This window comes from Anomaloglossus baeobatrachus, chromosome 12, assembly GCF_048569485.1.
Source record: "Anomaloglossus baeobatrachus isolate aAnoBae1 chromosome 12, aAnoBae1.hap1, whole genome shotgun sequence".
Lineage (NCBI taxonomy): Eukaryota > Metazoa > Chordata > Amphibia > Anura > Aromobatidae > Anomaloglossus > Anomaloglossus baeobatrachus.
This window is the reverse complement of record NC_134364.1, coordinates 51,138,998-51,163,403: the sequence shown is the minus strand read 5'-3', so window position 1 is coordinate 51,163,403 and position 24,406 is coordinate 51,138,998. Positions and strand designations below refer to the sequence as shown.

Below are 24,406 nucleotides of genomic sequence, written 5' to 3'. Positions count from 1 at the left end.
TGTCACAGCTGTGCAGCGCCGCGCAGGTGATCGGTGAGTGGGTGAGAGTGAGTGAATGAGTCAGTGACACTCACTCACACACACTCACACTCATTCTCACACTCAGGTGCTTTACACGCTGCGACATCGCTAGCGATCTCATTAGAGATGTGACACGCCAGATCGCAGAAGCGATCTGCCGAGGTCGCACATGTGACCGGCGCTATTAAACCGACCTATGTGCGATCTCGACAGATCGCATCTGTGATCTGGCGTGTCACATCGCTAACGAGATCGCTAGCGATGTTGCAGTGTGTAAGGCACCCTTTGAGTGTGAGAGTGAGTGTGTGTGTGTGTGAGTGAGTGTCACTGACTCATTCACTCACTCTCACCCACTCACTGATCACCTGCGTGGCGCTGCACGGCTGTGACACTCTTCTGGCGGCTTCTCCTGATTTAAAAATGCCGGCCGCCCATTATTCAATCTCGTATACACTGCTTTCCCCGCCCACCGGCGCCTATGATTGGTTGTAGTCAGACACGCCACCATGCTGTGACAGCTGTCTCACTGCAACCAATCACAGCCCCCAGTGGGCGGGGCTATATCTTGCAGTAAAATAAATAAATAAATAATTATAAAAAAAACAACGTGCGGTCCCCTATCAATTTTTATACCAGCCAGGGTAAAGCCACACGGCTGAAGGCTGGTATTCTCAGGATGGGAAGCTCCACGTTATGGGTAGCCCCCCAGCTTAAAAATGTCAGCCAGCAGCCGTCCGGAATTGCCGCAACCATTATATGCAACAGTCCCAGGACTCTACCCGGCTCATCCCGAATTGCCCTGGTGCAGTGGCAATCGAGGTAATAAGGGGTTAATCATGGCAGGTGTCTATGAGACACCCCCAATGATTAACCTGTAAGTGAAAATAAACACATACACCTGAAAAAATACTTTATTTGGAATAAAAGACAAAAAAAAACAACCTCTTTCACCATTTTATTAAAAATCCCCAAATACACCTCCAGGTCCGATGTAATCCACAGAGGTCCCGCGACGCTATCAGCTCTGCTACATGAAGCTGACAGGAGAGGCAGTAAAACACCGCCGCTCCCGGGAGATCCATGCAGCAACTGAAGGGAGTCGCGCTGACAGCGGGGACGTCACTGAGGTAGTCCCTGTGTGTGTGCGGTAGTGCCTGCGTGTGCGGTGATGCTGGGGGCCGTAGTGCCGGTGTTTGTGCGGAGAGAGAGAAGAGAATGAGAAGAAAATAGAAGACAATGAGAAGAGAATGAGAAGAGAATAGAAGACAATGAGAAGAGAATGAGAATGCTTCAGGCTATGTTTTGTACGGCAAAAAGTATCCTTCCAGCTGCATACTACCGCAAATGTGAAAACTAGATCCGTCGCCCATTGAAAAACATTGAAGCTAGTGCTGCAATGTACAGGATCCGGTGAGCTGTAGTTTTATGTCCATCGGAAAAAACGCTGCATGTTGCATTTTGGAAACATGGTAGAAAACTGCATCTCACAGGATCCAGACAATGTCGCATCCAAACGGATGCAAACGCATGTTACCGCAAGTCCATTGGCAACATGCGCTTTCAGTTTTTCTACTGACCGGCAGATGAACGCTAATGTGAAGCTAGCCTTAGATAAAGTTCAGTTTGGGACCAGGACTTGACCTGAATCCCAATGGAAGTCAGTAATTGGGCAGTTCAGGTCTTCACCCACATACAGCCAGCCATAAACAGATCAATTCCAGGAGTAGTTAGATGGGGTTTTCCCATTTTTTTCTTCTTGCCTGGTGCACATTACATCCGATTACGCTGTTGTTACCGCCAGTGCGAGCCAATTAAACAATGCAAGCGGCTCGCACTGGGCTGAGCACGGAGAGTACCCGAGCACCGCTATGCTCCCGCAAATGGTTTGCATATGTATAGCATCTGATCTCTGTTTTTGTGTTCTGTTTTTTTTTGTAAAGTTGTGTTTGGTACGAACATTGAATACTGAACCAAGTACTCACTTTCTCTTTCAGCTAACCTCTCCCAGGGTGGACTAGTCCCAACACTTATCTACTTCTGGTCCTGTAGTCCAGCACTTTCCTTACTAAACATCCTACCTTATCATTACACTTCTTATACTACATTACATTATACCTCACGTATCACTTATACATTAGTACACTCTACATCACAATACAATTCACACAACACAATATTTACAAAACACACAAGACATTATTCACACTGCAGTACAACACAATTATGTGATTGGTGTCTTCAGGGGTAGGAACGTGACATCCACAGCCCACCACTCTTACATAATGACCCCTTCCTGAAAAGCGCGGATCACGAGAGCAGATATTTTTCTGACCTTCTTGTCTGTTTTCACAAAACACAAACAAAAAAACAAAACAAACAATAAAAGCACTACTTTATACTACTATATAAAACATTACTTTATACTACTATATAAAACATTACTTTATACTACTATATAAAACACTACTTTATACTTCTATATAAATCACTACTTTATACTACTATATAAATCACTACTTTATACTACTATATAAAACACTACTTTATACTTCTATATAAAACATTACTTTATACTACTATATAAATCACTACTTTATACTACTATATAAATCACTACTTTATACTACTATATAAAACACTACTTTATACTACTATATAAATCACTACTTTATACTACTATATAAAACACTACTTTATACTACTATATAAAACACTACTTTATACTACTATATAAAACACTACTTTATACTACTATATAAATCACTACTTTATACTACTATATAAAACACTACTTTATACTACTATATAAAACACTACTTTATACTACTATATAAAACACTACTTTATACTACTATATAAATCACTACTTTATACTACTATATAAAACACTACTTTATACTACTATATAAAACACTACTTTATACTACTATATAAAACACTACTTTATACTACTATATAAAACACTACTTTATACTACTATATAAAACACTACTTTATACTACTATATAAAACACTACTTTATACAACTATATAAAACACTACTTTATACAACTATATAAAACACTACTTTATACTACTATATAAAACACTACTTTATACTACTATATAAAACACTACTTTATACTACTATATAAAACACTACTTTATACTACTATATAAAACACTACTTTATACTACTATATAAATCACTACTTTATACTACTATATAAATCACTACTTTATACTACTATATAAAACACTACTTTATACTTCTATATAAATCACTACTTTATACTACTATATAAATCACTACTTTATACTACTATATAAATCACTACTTTATACTACTATATAAAACACTACTTTATACTACTATATAAATCACTACTTTATACTACTATATAAAACACTACTTTATACTACTATATAAAACACTACTTTATACTTCTATATAAATCACTACTTTATACTACTATATAAATCACTACTTTATACTACTATATAAATCACTACTTTATACTACTATATAAAACATTACTTTATACTACTATATAAAACACTACTTTATACTTCTATATAAATCACTACTTTATACTACTATATAAATCACTACTTTATACTACTATATAAATCACTACTTTATACTACTATATAAAACACTACTTTATACTACTATATAAAACACTACTTTATACTACTATATAAAACACTACTTTATACTACTATATAAAACACTACTTTATAAAACTATATAAAACACTACTTTATACAACTATATAAAACACTACTTTATACTACTATATAAAACACTACTTTATACTACTATATAAAACACTACTTTATACTACTATATAAAACACTACTTTATACTACTATATAAAACACTACTTTATACTACTATATAAAACACTACTTTATACTACTATATAAATCACTACTTTATACTACTATATAAAACACTACTTTATACTACTATATAAAACACTACTTTATACTACTATATAAAACACTACTTTATACTACTATATAAAACACTACTTTATACTACTATATAAAACACTACTTTATACTACTATATAAAACACTACTTTATACTACTATATAAAACACTACTTTATACAACTATATAAAACACTACTTTATACTACTATATAAAACACTACTTTATACTACTATATAAAACACTACTTTATACTACTATATAAAACACTACTTTATACTACTATATAAAACACTACTTTATCCTACTATATAAAGCACTACTTTATACTACTATATAAAACACTACTTTATACTAATATAATAAATAATAATATTATTATTAATAATAATAATATCTGGCTGTGACAGGAGAGAATTGATATCATTGATATGCAGTGGAAATTCTACATCTGATACTTTTGGCTTTGTATCCCTTTAAGTGAGGGAGGAGGTTCTATGAATTGCACGGAATAAAACATATTCTTCCTTAAAATATGTATCCTCCCACTAGAAGAATGTAAAAATGTCAGCTTGTAGCAGAAGCGGTGCCTGGTATTGACATTTTGGGTGTGTAAAGTTTTGGTAGATGTTCCTGAATAGGTGTGGCATTGCTGGGCGTGCACCACCTCCCCTTTCCACAATCAAAGCCCTCTTTATATCAGTGTACTTGCTGCTGCCTCGCCTGCGCTGACCTGCTTGTGCTTCCTGCTGACAGCCATCCGTGAGTATACTTTGCTTGTTCTCTATGACTGCAGTCAGTTTTACTATGTATTCTATTTGTATAATTAAATTGAAATTGGAGGAAAAGTTGGCAAATGTATATTGCAAGGGGCGGAAATGCCTTTGGTGCAACTTGTGCTGCTGCCCAAGAGGTAGGGGGGCTGCTTCCACCTCCTGAAGCTGCAAGGGAAAGCACAAATGGCTGCGTTCTGATGAGCTATAGACTGCAAAGGACCCATCTACTGTTCTTGCACAGAGGCCTCTTCTGCCTGTGTCTGCCAGGGGGTATAGAGAGGGTCCCTGTAGAAGTCTGGCCTGTGGGGAAGGAAGCTTGGCTTATGGTGACCACTTCTCCGTAGGTAGTGATTTTGTGTAGGGTACTTCCTAGTTGTATGCAGCTAAGCACCAAAAGGGACCCTCGCGTGACACACGACCTATTAATCCACAAAGAAATTTTAAAGGGGGGGGTAAGTAAGGGTCTGGCCTTTCTGTGACGGAATAGGAGATGTGACTGTTTGGGCACAAACCTGAATAGTTATGTAGTCCATTACTATACATGAACACATGCAGATAATTAATACAAGCCTTTTACAGTTTTTAAGGGCATGATGTGAGACTTCTAAATATCTCCAAAGATAATCTCCTGTATTATACTGGAGGGTAGGTTCACACGTCACATATTTGGCGAGATTTTTCTTTTTTGCTGTCTTAAGGCCCCTTTACACACTGCAACATCGCTAGCGATATCGCTGTAATGTCACCGGTTTTGTGACGTAATAGCGACCTCCCCAGCGACATTGCAGTGTGTGACATGCATCAGCGGCCTGGCCCCCGCTGTGAGGTCGCTGATCGCTACAAGTCGTTCAGGACCATTCTTTGATCCTTTGTTTCCCGCTGTGCAGCATGTATCAGTGTGTTTGACACCGTTACAACGACATCGTTAGCGACCCAGCCCATAGGCGTGCTAGCGTTCCAGCGAGGTCGTTCTGCAGGTCCGTATTGCTGCTGCGTCATTGGCCAGATCTGCCTGTTTGACAGCTCACCAGCGACTGTTAGAGACTTTCCAGAGATCCCGGCCAGGTCAAGATCGCTGGTGGGATCGCTAGAAAGTCTCAGTGTGTAAAGGGGCCTTTAATTTACAGCTTTATGCAGTGCCCCAATCCGTGCTATAGAAAGGGGGACAGATCCACAAGACTTGCATGTAACACACATGGATTCTGCTGCAGAAATGCTGTACAAAAGTCCACTCCATGTGTGTTCCCTGACAGCAAGCACTTTTATGCTTGCAAGTCTTAGGCTGATGTCACACATCTAGTAATCATCCGTTAGAGCGGGTCCGTTGGCAAAAAGTTGTGCAGACAAAACTTTCCTGTCCATTTTGAAAAAAATGATTCTTTTGCAGGATCTGCTTTTTTTTTTTTTTAACATTGGAGTCTATGGAAAAACGAATCCGTTAACTGATTGCTAGTTAGACTTCTGTTTATTTTTTTTTCTTGCATTTGTAGTTTCAAATGGAAGATCTACAGCAATCAGTTAAAGGGAACCTGTCAGGTGCAATGTGCACCCAGGACCACGAGCAGTCCTGGGTTTATATTGATCCCTGCCTAACCGTCCCTGTATACACTAGCATAGATAGAGATCTTTAGAAAAAAGTATTTCTAAAGATCGTTTACTATATGCTAATGAGTGCGGGGACTAGTCCCAAGGGTGTGAGTTCCCGTAGGTAGCCAGCTCACATAGCATGGTAGCAAGCACCTGTGGGCGTACTAACATGCTAATGCATGCGCAGCGACGCCGCACATACCTCACGCTTCATGGCGGCTGGCGGAGGATGGATGCACACTGGGCATGATCCCGAGTCCCCAGCACTTCCGATCATACGCACTAAACTGATGCCGGGTGTAAGCTTCCCGGCTTCAGTGAGGTATAGTGCGCATGACCGGAAGAGATGAGGACTCCGGATCATGTGCAGGGCGTATCCGTCCTCTGCCGGCCGCCATGAACAGTGAGCTATGTGCGCGTCGCTGCGCATTCATTAGCATGTTAGTACACCCACAGGGGTGTGCTACTATGCTATGTGGGCTGGCCAGCCAAGGGAAGTAACACCCTTGGGACTAGTCCCTGTCCTCATCATATGGTAAAAGATCTTTAGAAATACTTTTTTTTTTATAGATCTCTTTATTGATGCTAGTGTATACAGGCACGGTTACTCAGGGATTAGAGATATGTGACGCCCTGGCCTATTCGGGTCGTCACAGGGTACTGTACAAACTGCCCTTCCAGTGCAGTATCCAACCCTCTTGGTTCTGGGAACCCAACCTGCAGTACTGCTTCCACCAGCGTTCACAAATCCTAGATACACTTTGCACCACACCTGTCAGGCACACCAGTGGGCTGCTTAAGCAGGAATACGGCCGCCCACCTAGGGGTCAGGCAGGGAGGTGGGAGGTGTTAACTTCAGTCGAGTGGTAGCCCTCGAGCAGTGAGGAGGTCTGAGGAAGCTGGGAGTTGTAGCTCCCAGGGGAGAGGAAAACTAGGTCGCAGACGGTGGTCTGGGCCTAGAGGAGTCAGACCCCCGGTCGCAGGGGATTGTGGCCAGGTGCCAGGAACCTGTCGAGGAGGATGGCCAGCAGCCTGGTGCTATCACCAGTCCAGGATCAAAGGCACGTCGGGGTACACGGACCCTAGGTCGGGGAGAAGCTTCAGGCGACCCGGCAATTAACCTGCGGAGGACAGGGCCTTTATGGACTGTTCCCATCCAGCTCAGAGATCGGGGGCACTAGCGCAACGAGGGGGATAGGGGTTTCTTAACCAGCAGCCCACTGAAATCCCAAGTGTGTACTCCTGAGAGCAGGCTCCCTCACTTAGCCACAGTGGGGAGTGGGGCCACGGATAGCTCCAAGTTACCGGGCCACTACGGACAATCTAATACTTGGTGCCAGGAAGCAGGTTACAGACCACCAGGCAGTACTCCAGGGGACGGGACCCAGACAACCAGACAAGCTCCCCATAAGAGGCAACAGCAGACAGAGACTTGGTTTACCCGGTTGTCGGCGTCTGGTTATTGGTTGAATGAATACACAGTTAACCCCTGCGGCCAGCAAGCTTGCGTGTCCCCCTGCATTCCACGGTGCCATCCAGAGTCCCGGAGCCTTTCCCTATCCGTGGAAGGCGACGACACCTTGCTGCCCCACTCCATCACCCTGGCTACTCCCAATGGCAGTGGCGGTACTCCCAATTACCGCACACCACGGGTGGCGTCACGAACTATACCTCCCCTGTAAATATTCCCTTTCACATTTGAGTGTGGCCCCCAGCACCTGAGTCTGGAGACCCTCGAGCCATGGATAACCACCCCCGGATCCGAGAGGTTCGGTCCGCTGCAGGGGCGGCACATATGCACCCAGAAATGCTCGTGGTACTGGATGCATATTGCACCTGGCAGGTTCACTTTCCAGACCCTTTTGCTATGGGCTCCTGTACCACCCCGCGGACTCGGCTGCGACTGCCGAGCCAGTCGGATCCGTGCTCGTACTACGGGTGGTGGCTCGAGCCTATCACGGACCCGGGGGTCACGTCGCTCTGCAAGGGAGTTGGCGCTACACGCGGGGACTTGAGTGAGGAGTGCCACGGCCGGGGGCCGCGGTGGTTTGATTTGGGGTATGAGTTTGTGACGCCACCCACGGGTTGCGGTGAATAGATGGACACCACCGCTGCCGTTAACTAGGCCTCCCGGGGACGGCGTTGCGCAGCTTGATGTTGACCCCTCCGTGGGTAGGGGAGCGATGGTCCTGGGGACCCGAGGGAGCTGCTGAGGCGGGGGAGCGGGAGATGCGTGCTGGGCGCTGGTGCGGTGCGTGGCCCGAAGGCACTGGTGTACTCACTCTGACACAATACACTGTAGTCTCTGGTAAACCAAACAGTGATGAACGTGGCCCGCAGCCGGCTGCAGCTTCTCCCAGAATAGGTTGGTGGTTTCCGCCTTTCTCCGGCACCTCTGTGTGTAAATGTGTGACTCCTATGCCTAGACACCGGTAGTCCGCTCCCCGACTTGTATATGCCATAGGAGCCCGTTTGCCCGCAGACGCTGGCCCTTTGGGTCTCTATGCCTTGGCGGTGGCTCTACCCTGTATGGTTGGGCTGTTTGTCTTCTAACGGGGCTTGTGTGGGATAGGTCCTTAAGTCCAGTCCCCAATCAGTTGATTTGACTCGGCCCTGTCGGTTTGGGGCTTTGTCTGGGTCGGAGTACCCCTCCTGGTGCTCCAGTTTCCAATCGGTTCCCCGGTTCGGTACCGGCGGGATATCGCCCGACCCCGGTCCCTACGGTTCCACCAGCTGTAATCCCAGCTCCCGCAGGCGGCCTCCACAGTCTGCCTCCTTGCCAATGGCGACTGGGCTCCGACCCAGCCACCTGGTAGTCTCCTGGCAGGCCTGGACACAGCACTGCCCGTGAACTCGACTGCTCTACACCTCCTCTAGACTACTCTGCACTTGTACTTGACTCTTGTGTTGTGTTTTAGTGATGTGTCGTTCGCGAACGAGCCGATTCTTTGAGCCGGCTCTTTGAAGTGAACGATATGAGCCGAATCATCAAAGTGAACGAGCCATAAAGAGCCGCTTTTTTTTTTTTTTTCTCTGCTTCAGGGGGAAGCAGGAGATAAGGAGAAGAGTAAAGTAAACACAAGCTCTGGGCAGGAGCTGACACTTAAAGCTATACACACATAGTGGTTCTTCCTTAGTTCAGTGGGCACAAGTACCAGGGAATGATGTGCTAGGGTTAAGTTTTCTGACCTCGGCTGGCACATATGGTAATGTGTAGGAGGAGAGGGCTCAGCTTGTTTGCTGATAACAATGATCATCTTCTCTAGATATTAGTCAGGGTTCAGGACCACTACAGTAAAGACCTGACCAGTTCTTGGCTAAGTAATAGTATTTTAGACCAAACATATGTAAAGAAGTGTATACAGCTTCAATCATTGTATAGCGTTACTTAGTGTCCAGTGTGTGCACAGAACAGATGACCCCTGAAATGTTCATTTAAGTTCAAATGTAAGGTTTTCTTTTTGGCATAAAAAAGAGAAAATCATTGATAATAAGCCATGTCTCCATTCCTTCAATGTTTAGTAGAAGCTGCTGTGTCTGTGCGTGTGTGTGTGTGTGTGTGAGTGTCTGTGCATGTGTGTGTGTGAGTGTCTGTGCATGTGTGTGTGTGAGTGTCTGTGCATGTGTGTGTGTGAGTGTCTGTGCATGTGTGTGTGTGAGTGTCTGTGCATGTGTGTGTGTGAGTGTCTGTGCATGTGTGTGTGTGTGTCTGTGCGTGTGTGTGTGTGAGTGTCTGTGCGTGTGTGTGTGTGTGTGTCTGTGCGTGTGAGTGTCTGTGCATGTGTGTGTGAGTGTCTGTGCATGTGTGTGTGAGTGTCTGTGCATGTGTGTGTGAGTGTCTGTGCATGTGTGTGTGAGTGTCTGTGCATGTGTGTGTGTGTGTCTGTGCATGTGTGTGTGTGTCTGTGCATATGTGTGTGTGTGTGTGTCTGTGCATGTGTGTGTGTGTGTCTGTGCATGTGTGTGTGTGTGTCTGTGCATGTGTGTGTGTGTGTCTGTGCATGTGTGTGTGTGTGTGTCTGTGCATGTGTGTGTGTGTGTGTCTGTGCATGTGTGTGTGTGAGTGTCTGTGCATGTGTGTGTGTGAGTGTCTGTGCATGTGTGTGTGTGAGTGTCTGTGCATGTGTGTGTGTGTGTCTGTGCATGTGTGTGTGTCTGTGCATGTGTGTGTGTGAGTGTCTGTGCATGTGTGTGTGTGAGTGTCTGTGCATGTGTGTGTGTGAGTGTCTGTGCATGTGTGTGTGTGAGTGTCTGTGCATGTGTGTGTGTGAGTGTCTGTGCGTGTGTGTGTGTGAGTGTCTGTGCGTGTGTGTGTGTGAGTGTCTGTGCGTGTCTGTGCGTGTGTGTCTGTGCGTGTGTGTCTGTGCGTGTGTGTCTGTGCGTGTGTGTCTGTGCGTGTGTGTCTGTGCGTGTGTGTCTGTGCGTGTGTGTCTGTGCGTGTGTGTCTGTGCGTGTGTGTCTGTGCGTGTGTGTCTGTGCGTGTGTGTCTGTGCGTGTGTGTCTGTGCGTGTGTGTCTGTGCGTGTGTGTCTGTGCGTGTGTGTCTGTGCGTGTGTGTCTGTGCGTGTGTGTCTGTGCGTGTGTGTCTGTGCGTGTGTCTGTGCGTGTGTGTCTGTGCGTGTGTGTCTGTGCGTGTGTGTGTCTGTGCGTGTGTGTGTCTGTGCGTGTGTGTGTCTGTGCGTGTGTGTGTCTGTGCGTGTGTGTGTCTGTGCGTGTGTGTGTCTGTGCGTGTGTGTGTCTGTGCGTGTGTGTGTCTGTGCGTGTGTGTGTCTGTGCGTGTGTGTGTCTGTGCGTGTGTGTGTCTGTGCGTGTGTGTGTCTGTGCGTGTGTGTGTCTGTGCGTGTGTGTGTCTGTGTGTGTGTCTGTGCGTGTGTCTGTGTGTCTGTGCGTGTGTCTGTGTGTCTGTGCGTGTGTCTGTGTGTCTGTGCATGTGTCTGTGTGTCTGTGCATGTGTGTGTGTGTCTGTGCATGTGTGTGTGTGTCTGTGCATGTGTGTGTGTGTCTGTGCATGTGTGTGTGTGTCTGTGCATGTGTGTGTGTGTCTGTGCATGTGTGTGTGTGTCTGTGCATGTGTGTGTGTGTCTGTGCATGTGTGTGTGTGTCTGTGCATGTGTGTGTGTGTCTGTGCATGTGTGTGTGTGTCTGTGCATGTGTGTGTGTGTCTGTGCGTGTGTGTGTGTGTCTGTGCGTGTGTGTGTGTGTCTGTGCGTGTGTGTGTGTGTCTGTGCGTGTGTGTGTGTGTGTCTGTGCGTGTGTGTGTGTGTGTCTGTGCGTGTGTGTGTGTGTGTCTGTGCGTGTGTGTGTGTGTGTCTGTGCGTGTGTGTGTGTGTGTCTGTGCGTGTGTGTGTGTGTGTCTGTGCGTGTGTGTGTGTGTGTCTGTGCGTGTGTGTCTGTGTGTGTCTGTGTGTGTCTGTGCGTGTGTGTCTGTGTGTGTCTGTGTGTGTCTGTGTGTGTCTGTGTGTGTCTGTGTGTGTCTGTGTGTGTCTGTGTGTGTCTGTGTGTGTCTGTGTGTGTCTGTGTGTGTCTGTGTGTGTCTGTGTGTGTCTGTGTGTGTCTGTGTGTGTCTGTGTGTGTCTGTGTGTGTCTGTGTGTGTCTGTGTGTGTCTGTGTGTGTCTGTGTGTGTCTGTGTGTGTCTGTGTGTGTCTGTGTGTGTCTGTGTGTGTCTGTGTGTGTCTGTGTGTGTCTGTGTGTGTGTGTGTGTCTGTGTGTGTCTGTGTGTGTGTGTGTGTGTGTGTCTGTGCGTCTGTGCGTGTGTGAGTGTCTGTGCGTGTGTGTGTGTGTTATTTTTTTTTTTGTGACCACAATTGACATTTTTTTACTAGTTTGGTGACTACATACAACATATTCATTAGCCTCTATTAGCATGTGTCTGTGGCGTTGTGGTGTCACAATTCTCGCAGTTAAGGGTACTTTCACACTTGCGTTGAACGGTATCCGTTGCATTGCGTTGTGTAACGGATGCAACGGATGTGTTGCATATAGTGGCGCAACGGATGCTGCAAAACAACGCAATTCGTTTTGATTTTTTTTTACAGTTTTACCAGCGGCAGACTATTGTAAACGATCAGCTGATCGCTCCCAGTAGCCGGCCGCCGGGTGATCAGCTGATCGCTCCCTGCAGCCGACCGCCGGGTGATCAGCTGATCGCTCCCTGCAGCCGACCGCCGGGTGATCAGTTGATCGCTCCCTGCAGCCGACCGCCGGGTGATCAGTTGATCGCTCCCTGCAGCCGACCGCCGGGTGATCAGCTGATCGCTCCCTGCAGCCGGCCGCCGGGTGATCAGCTGAGCGCTGTCACTTGCCGGCGGCCGGGCATGCCGGAGGGCGGGCATGCCAGCGGGCGGGCGCTCAGCTGAGCGCTGTCACTTGCCGGCGGCCGGGCATGCCGGTGGCTGGTCGCTCAGCTGAACGTTCGACCACCGCGAGCCAAAATAAAGTTTGATTTTAAAAAAAAAAAAGAGCATGCGCAGTGGAATCCAGAGGATTCCGCTGCTCAAAATAACATTACATGCAGCGTTCCTCCCGCTGGGCGGAAGCAACGGAGCGTTGCAAGTCTATGGGAAACAGCGGAATCCGTTAACGGATTCCGCTGTTTTCCAAAAGGGCGGATTGTAACGGAAGGAAATAAACGCAAGTGTGAAAGTACCCTAAGACTTTTTTCTATTTCTGTTAACAAATCCTGGTATTTTTAGATGTAAATAGATCTGACATCTGCACACAACCTCTATACATTTGTTTTATGTGCAATACTACCTCAATGACATTTATTGTCACTGTTAAAAAAGTTGGTATGTAACTGGTGTTGCATTGCCATATTGTGTTCCACTTTCTGGGATTTGTAGTGCTATGCACCACCAGCAGAGGTTGGACCCATGCTATGTTAGCATTTAAACATTTCTGTTCCAGGTTGTGTTGAAATAAACTGATTTTGCTATTCAGTATCCTATGCTTCCATATTTTGGTGTGCGTACAGTATGTGTGTACAATGTGTATGTATGTCCTTTGTGTTCAGTATGTACAGTATGTATATGTGTTGCACATATAGTGACAGGCAGCACAGTAATTGCAACTCGCCTTTATTTTCAGGAATTATAATCTTTTGTAGGAGCGACACATATCAGAGCACTGACTAATGTAGAAAGGACATGTACAAAAAACACCACATAAAAGAGGAGCGAGGGCCCTGTCCAGAAGAGCTGACAATCTGAGGAAACGGAAACAATAATGCTAAAAACTGTTTTTACTGCTTCACTAGATACATACAAGGGTGTAGAATGAGGTTCCCAATGTACAGGGGAGGTTCTGTATCGTCACAAGGTGTAGCAGAGGGTTTTTTTTTAAAAAAAGAGCCGTTTTTTGAGCCGAAAGAGCCGATTCTTTTTGGTAAGCCGAGCCGACTCATCAAAAAGAGCCGGACTGCCCATCACTATTGTGTTTTCCCGCCTCCAGGCCTGTGAACTCGATGGGCGGAGCCAACTGCCTGGCTCCGCCCCCTGGTGTGGACATCAAACCTGGAGGGTGGTGACAAGGTTTTTAGTTTGACTGATGTCACCTAATCGGGAGGGGGTGTGGTGTTGCGTGTGTGACTACCTGGGACGATCTGACTAGTCCAGGGCGTCACACTCCCATATTTAAAAAAAAATAAATAAATAAAAACGGATCCTGCAAAAACTTTCTTGAAACGGACAAAAAAGTTGTATTTTAGGTTGTTTGCAGAACACTTGCCAATGGATTCCTGCTGGATACATTCTATCGGATGATTACTGGACATGTGCACTCAGCCTTAACATGAGTGATTAAAATTGACATGCCAACACTTGTTCTGTTGCACTTGTAAGGCTAAAATAATTAAAATGATCACCTTTTATTCTTGGTTTCCTATTACTTTAAAGGGAATGTGTCATCAAAAAAATTACCTATTCTTCATATGTGGGTTTTTATGCTAAATTACTGTGTGTGTGTGTGTGTGTGTGTGTGTGTGTGTGTGTGTGTGTGTGTGTGTGTGTGTGTGTGTGTGTGTGTGTGTGTGTGTGTGTGTGTGTGTGTGTAGACTTGCAACTTTCATACTCGCTATTAGGCTATGTGCCCACAATCCGGACATGTCCTCTCCTGCAGGGCTGTGAGTGCTGTCTGCAGGAGACCGCAGCTGCCCGTGCCCACGATCAGGGTTTGAGCCGCTGTAGTCTCTCTCTGTTATCCCCGCGAACACTCATGGCATCGCGCAATGACATACTGCATGTCGGGAAGCCACACCGCAAGTCAGTTTACGTCGCGGGAAAAACTAGGACAGTAGGCATGGGATTTCTAAACGATGAAAAAAAAAATCCCATCCACTGTGCTTGTACTGTACATCGCAACGTTTTGGATGCAGCGATAACACGCTGCTTCCAAAATGCTGTGAACCCTGATCGTGGCCATGCAAAAGGTTTTCTGGCTTTGGATAACCCTAGCTGTATAGGTATAGTTTGTTTAAAAAAACAAACTGTACTTTATTCACCCTCCCCTGGGTCAGCGTTGAATCTTCTGGTGTCTGGTATTGTCTGCTGCGCTGACGTCACAATGATGGCCCTGCAGCCAATAACTGAACTCTCAGCTCTGCCAAAGTCAACTGCAACGGTGTTCCCCCAACTGTAGTCCTAAAGAGCCACCCACAGTGCATTTTTTTTTTTTTTTCTTCAGGATTTTCTTACCATTACGCAGGTATTGGAATCATCACTTGTGCATGTGACTACATTATTACCTGTGTATTACTCAGGAAATCCTGAAAACATGCATGGTTGGTGGCTCTTGAGGACTGGAGTTGGGAAACAGTGGACTGCAAGAACTGCTGAACTCTCTGGCTGCATTGCTGTCAGTGGAAATGCTGCTGCAGACAATAACAAACTGCAACTGGCTAAACCCCACTGACTCCAAGGTCAGGTCCTATTAATCATAACCCCTTAAAAAGTCAACTTGTACTGCCTGTTCTTTACATGGACATTAATAAACAATAGACTGATCCCAGACCCTATTTGTGTGTATGGAAGTATAATCCGGGCACACTCTAATCATAGCAAAGGGAATTGTGAAGCGAGGAGGAGGAGGAGGAGGTGAGCTGTGACCATCTATTATGAATAGTGGATCCTGAAAGGCTATGTGCGCACAGTGCGTTTTTCGCGGCGTTTTTGCGCGTTTTTCGGGTGCGTTTTGGCCTCAAAACTGCATGACTTTGCTTCCCCAGCAAAGTCTGAGTTTTCATTTTTGCTGTCCACACACAACTGTTTTTTTAAGCTGCGTTTTTGAGCTTGAAAAAAAAATGGACATGTCAGTTCTTTCCTGCGTTTTTCTGCGTTTTCCGCCCATGCAATGCATTGGAAAAACGCAGCAAAACGCAGAGATCAAAAACGCAGCAAAACGCACCAAATCGCGGTAAAAATGCATGCGTTTTTTGATGCGTTTATTCGACGTAGGTGCGTTTTTGTGCGTTTTTAGTGGCCAAAAACGCAGCGTCAAAAAAACGCAGCGTGCGCACATAGCCTAACATCTACTGTAAATGGAAGTGTTACCATGCTTTGTAATACTGTCTGTGATGATGATGAGACTGCTAAAACGATTTAGGTACAGAACAGGACATCTAATTCCAGTATAAGACCTTGTGATCATAAGAAAAACAATAAAAACCCACTTCGATAGAGAGAAAATATATATGTGTGTATATATCTATATCTCAAAAAACAGACTCGGTCATTTTCTCCTTAAACATTCCCTTATAAGTTATCCATTTTTGTTCTTTTGATTAGTTTTACCGTATTAGGTCATGTACACACTTTGAGTATTTGGTTTCAGAAATGTCTGCATCTCTTGGCAGGAAAACTGCAGTGCAAAAAAATTCTTTTTTTTTTTTTTTAACTTGCGTATTTTTTTTTTTTCTTTCAATGGTGAAAAAAATGCTGAAAGAATTGCCCTGCTGTAGATCATTTTTTGCATCAAGTATGCATGGGGAAAAAAACCCCAACATGTGCACTACACTTCAGGTTTCTCATTGACTTTCCTGGTATAAAGATTTGTTCTCAGTTTTATGACAATTGCTATATATATATATATATATAATCTCTAGTAACGCAATACAAACGCAGTGTGTGCACACAGCCTTGCTGCTTATTTTAGTGCAACTAGTTCTCTGTTTCAATTATGTCTATATATGTCTCAATACTTATGGGGGTATATTAAGGTTTTAAAGGATCATATGCTTTATGTATGGAGCTTCACTTCCTGAGAAGCATTGTTCCTGACTTGACCAAGTCTGTATAGCCGCTCATTGATAGACAAACCTTGTGTACACAGCTTTGACGTGGGCCATGACACGTGTCCATGTGTAGTTACCTAGGCCCTCATAGCCATCATTGGTGAAGCCCACCTCTGCTTCCAGAGATGTCATGTAAAGTAATGATTGTAAAACCCCTTAAAAACATGACCTTCATCAATGTGGCTTTATATCTATGGCTGGAAAATATCACGTGTGTCCAGTGCCATTGCATGCAGCTGCCATATGTTGCTTAGATTTTTCCACTTGCAAATTTAGGCCTAAGTTGAGGTGTGACAGGTGATCTGTCAGATTCATCGTAAAACCCTCTGGCCATGTAGTGACATTCACACAGGGGTGAGACTCGGCTGTGTGTCCATCATCTGTTACTGCTCATCTTTCTCTGGCATGGAGACTTCTGATCACAATCTTGGTTTCATGAATTGTTACGACGCAGACTGGCTGTGATATGTCTGCCATATTAGCATTTACTGTTAACTGCAAAAGTCTTCTAACGTTATACTCAATGGCTATGTCGTCCTTTACTGCCAAATCCGGCTTAAAATGATTGAGGTTAGGGCCTACAGCCTGAATGCAGCCCTGTGTCTCCATGGTTACAGACCACAAGCTCTATGTGGTCCTGTGGTAATCTCTGCCAAATTCTGTAAACTACTGAGAAATGGGGGACAGATAAACATGAGTAACCCATGAGTAGGATCAGACTACAGGGGTTGTTTGTGGTCTGTTACTATGGAGACGGGGCCTATAGGTCTTGTAACTCTACAATTCTGCCTCTGCTGTGGCAAAATGACAATGTATATCAGATTAAAAATTTAGGTCGTCTGCATAGGTGTAAGGAAATGTCTTATGGTCACCATTATTCCCTATTTAGAAGATGGAAAAAGAAAATGTAGATAATCTCCTTCATGATTATTTGCATGATTTGGAAACGGTAACAATTATTAAAGATGGGGGATCTACAGAAATACTGTTTACCAAGAACAAGACAGATCCAGCTCCTGCCGCTGTGACCATGGGTGTAACATGGAGAACTGCCTCCATTCAGGTCCTCGCCTCCCCCTCAGGCCGAGTTCTCTTTATACCAGAATGAGTCATGATGTCGAAGTATCAGTGTCATTATTTAAAGTACAATACTCCATTTTATGCTTCTAGTTTAGTTTATAGAATATACACATATATTATGCTATTGTGAAGAAAAGGATTTAGTGACTATTGGGCCTAAGGTAGACGTCCACTTGTCACGGATTGCACATGTACCCGTTATACTCTATCGGGCTGTTCACTTGTACTTGTTGTGTTTCAGAATTTTATTATATATATTTATATATATAGTGTGTGTGTGTGTGTGTGTGTGTGTGTATCCATCCACTGGGCCGCAGCACACTGGATATAGCGAAAGGGTATGACTTAGGCACACACCGATATTCACCAGTGCCTAAAGATGGTTGGTTGACTAGACTGTCAGTAGCAACCAGGTGCCACTCATGGAGACTCGGTGCTACAACAGCTGTCCCCAGGGGTATGGACACAGGTTATGTGGATACGGTACATTTTGTTGTTCATGCATTTTTTTGAGACATCTGCACCAAATTCTGCAGGCCTATCCTGAAGCCAGCAAAGTCTGAGATTCCTGAAGTGATGTGCATGCATTGCTTTTTTTTTTTTTTTTTTTTTTTAATACCCCTTGCAGGTTTTGGTGCAGAAAAAAAATCTGCAGCATGTCAATTTTTTGGGCGTTTTTTTTTTTTTTTTTCTGTTAGGCCTTCTAGCCATTGACTTAATAAAAAAAAACAAAAAAAACGCAGGGAAAAAACACATGTTTTTGGTGCATTTTTTCTGCCAGAAGGTGCAGATTTCATGCAGAAGATTTCTGCAGCGTTTTCACATAACCTCATATCAGTCTGTAATGACTCATGTGCAGCCGGGACAGCTGATGCGACAGGCACAGATGCAGCAGTGGACATGGCAGGCACAGTTTGGGTAGATGGGTACAGCAGCAGGCAGCCGATATGGAATGATGAAGCAATAGCAGGTAGCTGGTACAGCAAGCTCGGCTGGTATGTAACAATGCAGCGGCCGGTACAGCAGGCTTGGCTGAAAGTGAACAGTGCAGTATAAGTGGCCGGTACTGCAGCCTCATCTGATATGAAATGATACAGTAGAAGTGGCCGGTACTACGAAACACAGGTATAGGTAACGCAGCAGCATATAGGTAAAGGACCTGAACAACTAGCAATGTGTCTCTAGGATTAGACCACGTTGCCCAGGCACCTCCCAGAAGGGGAGAGTGCCTTAAATACCAAGTGCCTCTCAGCCATAGGCTGAGAGGCACATCCAGGTTACGGCGCACTGGCACTTTAAGAATAAGTGCATGCGAACACTCCCTAAGTGTGCTACCAGGTGCTCTGTGCGGCACGCCGGTGGCAGGGACTAGGGACAGAGCAGCCTCTGATGAGCAGCAGGGAGGGTGAGTGAGCCAGCATTCCCACCAGAGGAGGGGGGGGGGGGGCAGGACAGTGCAGGGATGGTGATGTTGCAGTCCCCACCCCCACAAGAAAAACAACGTAAAACTAAGAAATATCCTATTTTGACCTAAAATATAACATATTGTACAGAAAGCACCACAGGGTGAAATTTGTCTTGTATGTGATGAGGTATGCAGTTATGCAATTGCCTATTAAACTTGTGTCATAAAATAGGAAAAATCCAGCACTATAGGCACACACAATGTGTATCGAGCGCCACTAAGCAGATATTCTGGGGTCAAGGGTGGTGCTCAAACAAGGTCGTAGGTGCAAATTCCAAAAAAAATAAAAGTAAAAAGGTGGCATTCACCATGAGAAGAGGCCTTTTTTTTTTTTTTTCTTTCACATATAAAATGGTGCGTGGAGACAATAGGTTCTAAAGCCCCCATCACATTTAACGACTTTCCAGCGATCCCAAAAACGATACGACCTGATAAGGATCTCTGGTAAGTCGCTACGTGGTCGCTGGTGAGATGTAAAACAGTTAGATCTTCCCAACGACGCAGCAACGATACAACGACCTGTATAACGATCTCTGTGGTCGTTGCACGCCTACGTGGCTATACGTTTCTGAGCTCTGAGTCGTCAACAAGGTTGTTGGTAAGGCATCAAACACACCGATGCATCCTGCCCAGCAGGACCTCAACAATCAAAAAATGGTCCAGGCCATTCTGACACAACCATCGATCTCACAGCAGGGGCCTCGTTGCTGCTATGCGTCAAACGTAGCGAGATCGTTGTTGCGTCACAGAATCTGTGCGTCATGATCCTGCTATGTGTGAAGGTACCTTAAGAGTATTTGTTTGTGAGAGATAAAACAGGTTTTGCTATAAGAAGCCCACGAATTATGGTGAGTTTAGATGTTCCAATGTTTGGTTTGTCAACGCACCATTAACCAATGTTGATCAACTAGACACAAAGCAATCAGCGATTATTTACCAGACGAGGCAATGGACAATGATGGGGACATAATGATGGCTAATATGATCATTCTGTCCTCATATCAGTATGATCTTATCAGCAGCACATCCACTTTTTATACCGGGGTGACGTGCTACCGAATATGCCTTGAAAGTGAACAGTTACAGCAGTAGGTAATCGGTGACAAATCCACACTCCTGATTATCCACCTGTGTAATCTCTTTATCTCCATCTCTCACCGGTGGTGGCTTTCCGATTCGCCTGGTATTGACCAGAGCCCACGAAGGATCCCTGCAGCGGCGGCTAAATACATGCCTGCGTACCACAGGTGGAGTCACGACAAACCACCTCAACCACCCAACTTTCCCCTCCATTTCTGTATGCCTCTGGGCAACGGAACCGGGCAAGGCCACCTGTGACATCTCCAGACCTGACCCTCAAGGGCCCGGCTACGAGTAGGCTAACCCCCTGCCCCATGGGGCGCTACAGTAAGGGGGTATAGTTTGGGGACATTCAGATTCAATATGATCAGTTCCGAAATTGGGCTGAGTTCACATGTCCAGTAATCATTGGTTAGAATGGATCTGTTTTCCATAGAATCTCAAGAAAAAAAAAACTGATCTGTAAACTGATCGCTACTTATCTGTCATTTGAAACTAATCCAGTAAAAGGATCTTTTTCAAATTCAAGAAAAAAAACTGATGGCTAAATAGCAATCAACAGAACCGTTTCCTATAGACTCCAATGATAAATAAATGGATCCTTCAAAATTCAAATTTTTTTTTTCTTCCCAAAATGGACAAGAAAGTTGTTTGCAGACTTTTTTTTTTTTAACCAATGTATTATTGCTGCTGGATTTGTTCTAGCGGATAATTACTGGACATGTGAACTTACCCTTAGGTGTGGGTCCCCCCCCCCCCTCCTTCCCATTGAAATAGACTAGGCTAAGCTTACATGGATGATGCAGATGAGGGGAGGGGGTGTTCGGACATCAGTATGGTCATTATGAGACCTTGTGCACAGATGCATTTCGGTCAGAATGATGTGACACAATGCTATTCGAAATTTGGCGTGGTAGATGTTGAGTCAAGAATACAATCCAAGTAGTAGCATCTTTTAAAGCAAATGCGGCAGTAGACATGTTCCTGTTGAAATATAGAGTGGACGTATTCAGGATTGTGCACTATAGAATGCATTCTATGGTTAGGTTTGTCGGTCGGTGAATGGGTTCATGGCTGAATCTACAAATCCACGCCCAAGCCTCTTCATCTCAGTGCGGCCATATTCCTGCCATTCAGCTTTATTAACAGAGAACATATGATCACCCTTTGCTTCTCCTTCCTAAAGAATGGATGGTTAAAGGTGTGTCTCTAACTAAAGTGATCAATGAGGTTTATATGACCAACGTTGGACACTGGCAATAGGCAGGTGTACTTACTTTTAAAATTAACTTCAGAATGATTTGTATACTTTGAAACTTGTAGGTTTTTTTTTTTTCTTTGCTCCAACTTTTCATTTGACATAGCTGTATATGGGATTTTTTGTGTAGTTTTGAGGGGCACGTTTTACGGTATAGCCTAATGTACTGAAAGCTGTGGGTGGGGGCAGATGGATGGCAACCCATCAGCATCCTTCAATTGTATCACGGGAGGGCTGATGGGAGTCGCTGTGCAATATCCCTAAATGCTGCTATCGGTAATTGACAGGAGCTTTCGGAGCTACTGCTGTTAAGACCTCTTTCACACGTCCGTGAAAAACGTGTAGCCACCACAGGACATGGTGTTAAATATACTCATCGCCAGGCCGGTGCTGATTTTGGGTCTGGGAATGTCACGGGTGGCCCCGAGGCGTACAATAAAAGAGAGAATGATGGGGATAGTTTGTCTCGTGACGCCACCTACGGTATGCGGCCAGGGATTAACCCCTTCAGCCCCCGGGCACTTTCCGTTTTTGTTTTTTTGCTCCTTTTCTTCCAAGAGCCGTAACTTTTTTATTATTCCGTCAATCTTGCCATATGAGGGCTTGTTTTTTGCGGGACGAGTTGTACTTTTAAATGAAATCATAAGTTTTACCATATAGTGTACTGGAAAACGGCAAAAAAATTCCAAGTGCGGAAAAATTGCAAAAAAAGTGGGATCATACAATAGTTTTTGGGATATTTTATTCACCGTGTTCACTATATGATAAAACTGATGTATCTATGTGATGCCTCAGGCCGGTGCGAGTTTGTAGACACCAAACATGTATAGGTTTACTTGTATGTAAGGGGTTAAAAAAAATTCACAAGTTTGTCCAATAAAAGTGACGCACGTTTTGCGCCATTTTCCGAAACACGTAGCGTTATTTTTTGGGATCTATGGCTCAGTGATGGCTTATTTTTTGCGTTTCGAGCTGACGTTTATAATGGTACCATTTTTGCGCAGATGCTACGTTTTGATCGCCTGTTATTGCATTTTGCGTAAAACTTGCGGCGACCAAAAAACGTAATTTTGGCGTTTGGAATTTTTTTGCCACTATGCCGTTTACCAATCAGATTAATTGATTTTATATTTTGATAGATCGGGCATTTCTGAACGCGGCGATACCAAATATGTGTATATTTATTTATTTTTTAACCCTTTATTTTCAATGGGGGGAAAGGGGGGTGATTTGAACTTTTAGGTTTTTTGTTGTTTTTTTTATTTTTTAAAACTTTTTTTACTTTTTTTTTTATTTTACTAGTCCCCCTAGGGGGCTATAGCAATCAGCAATCCGATCGCTGATCGCTATCTGCTGATCACAGCAATACAGCTGTAAACAGCAGATTCAGTCACTTTGGTTTTCCCTCTGCTCTCGGCCGAGGGAAAACGAAAGTGAAACATCATAGCAGCAGGCGTCATCACATGACCCTGTGCTACAATGGCAACCACCGATAGTCACGTGATAACACACGTGACTTCCGGTGGGGGCGGCGGTAAGTAACAAACATGGCTGCGCGCATTTAAATCTTGCTGCCAGACTTTGGCAGCAAGATTTAAGGGGTTAATGGCCGCGGGTGGAAGCGATTCCACCCGCGGCTAGCAGGCACACATGTCAGCTGTTGAAAACAGCTGATATGTGTGCAGATCCACGCCGCCTGCCCGCGGCAGGGGGCGGGGCTTAACGGGACACGATCCTGGACGGATAGATCCGTCCAAGGTCGTGAAGGGGTTAACAGCCACTGCTGTCGCTGTCCTCTGTGGGTTGTAGCAGTTAAGATGTTTCTGCTCCCCACAGGCCGAGTGGGCCCCGGGGAGGACGATGAGGGAAGTAGTGGCCGTTGGCGCCGAAACGCAGGGCGACGGCGCCAGTAAGGACAGGTGGACGAAGTCTCTGCGGTTTCAAGGTTTTCTTTACTCACCGTTCAGTTGCCACATCCGGAGTACCAGTCTCCGCCGTGCTGGGCCCCAGTCGATCCTGAGCAATTCGAGGTCACCGCCTGTGTTCCCACTGTGAGTCCTTTCTGGTCGGGGTCCCTCCAATCCCAGTGTGTGGAACGGGCTGCGGGTGTTTCCTGCACTCTCCGCAGACCCTGGAATCCAATGCTGTAGAGAACCTGGGCTGAGCTACCCGCTCCACGTTGCGGGTGCTATGGCGCTCCCAGAAGTGTGAGGTAAAACAAGATTGGACCGAGGTCCCAACTGTGTCACTCACCCCAAGCTGTGCCCGGGGTTGACTGCCCAAGTGTGAAGATGCTCCTTCCCTTTTTCCCAAGTGGTGCCCGCCCCCCCAGGTGGTTGTCCTAGTGACCGGGGAAGTCCCATGCCTCGTGATGCCCCCCCCAGTGGGAAAGCACCTGTGTGTGGTTTGTGAATGTGAGAAACACAAGCGATTAACCTCTTCTTACCAGGGATGAGTACTGCACCTTAAGTGAGATGCAGTACCCTGTGGCCACTGAAGCCTCAGGGGCGCCACACATGCACATTTTGCACGGACGTGTAAAAGGTCCATATGGCCCTCCATGTGCCGTGATTTAGCCACATGAGTGGTCTCCGTGTGCTATCTGTGATAACACAGAGAACAGGAACTTTCTGCTCACCTGTCCCTGGCGCTGCTGTCCGTGGGGCTGCTGTATCCCCTCTGCTGCTGCTCCTGATCCTCGGTGCAGTGAATATGCGATGAGCATAATGAGCGGGGGTCATAAGCAAGTGACAGCAGCAGCAGAGACAGCAGGACTGGAGAAGGGGAGTAGAAATTCATTTTTTCACAGAAAAGTGTTTTTCTCTGGTACGTGTCATACTGACGTCGCACAGATCACATCCGTGCACTGTGTGTGTGACACCCGTTGTGCCAAGAAAAACACATGTCTGTGTGGAACACATGGCCACACGTATGC

At 45.3% G+C, this 24,406-nt stretch overlaps 2 protein-coding genes across 2 annotated transcripts in view; both read left to right on the top strand.

The window, feature by feature from the left end:
* LOC142257722 (synaptosomal-associated protein 23-like) overlaps positions 1–15,483 on the top strand; it is a 285,299-nt gene extending 269,816 nt beyond the window's left edge. Inside the window, exon 10 of the transcript XR_012727647.1 lies at positions 15,434–15,483. The gene's annotated coding sequence lies outside the window, so the exon portion shown is untranslated. The remainder of the gene's footprint in view (positions 1–15,433) is intronic.
* The window catches only part of LGALS3 (galectin 3), a 32,311-nt gene continuing 12,519 nt past the window's right edge, over positions 4,615–24,406 (top strand). Inside the window, exon 1 of the mRNA XM_075329873.1 lies at positions 4,615–4,702. The gene's annotated coding sequence lies outside the window, so the exon portion shown is untranslated. The remainder of the gene's footprint in view (positions 4,703–24,406) is intronic.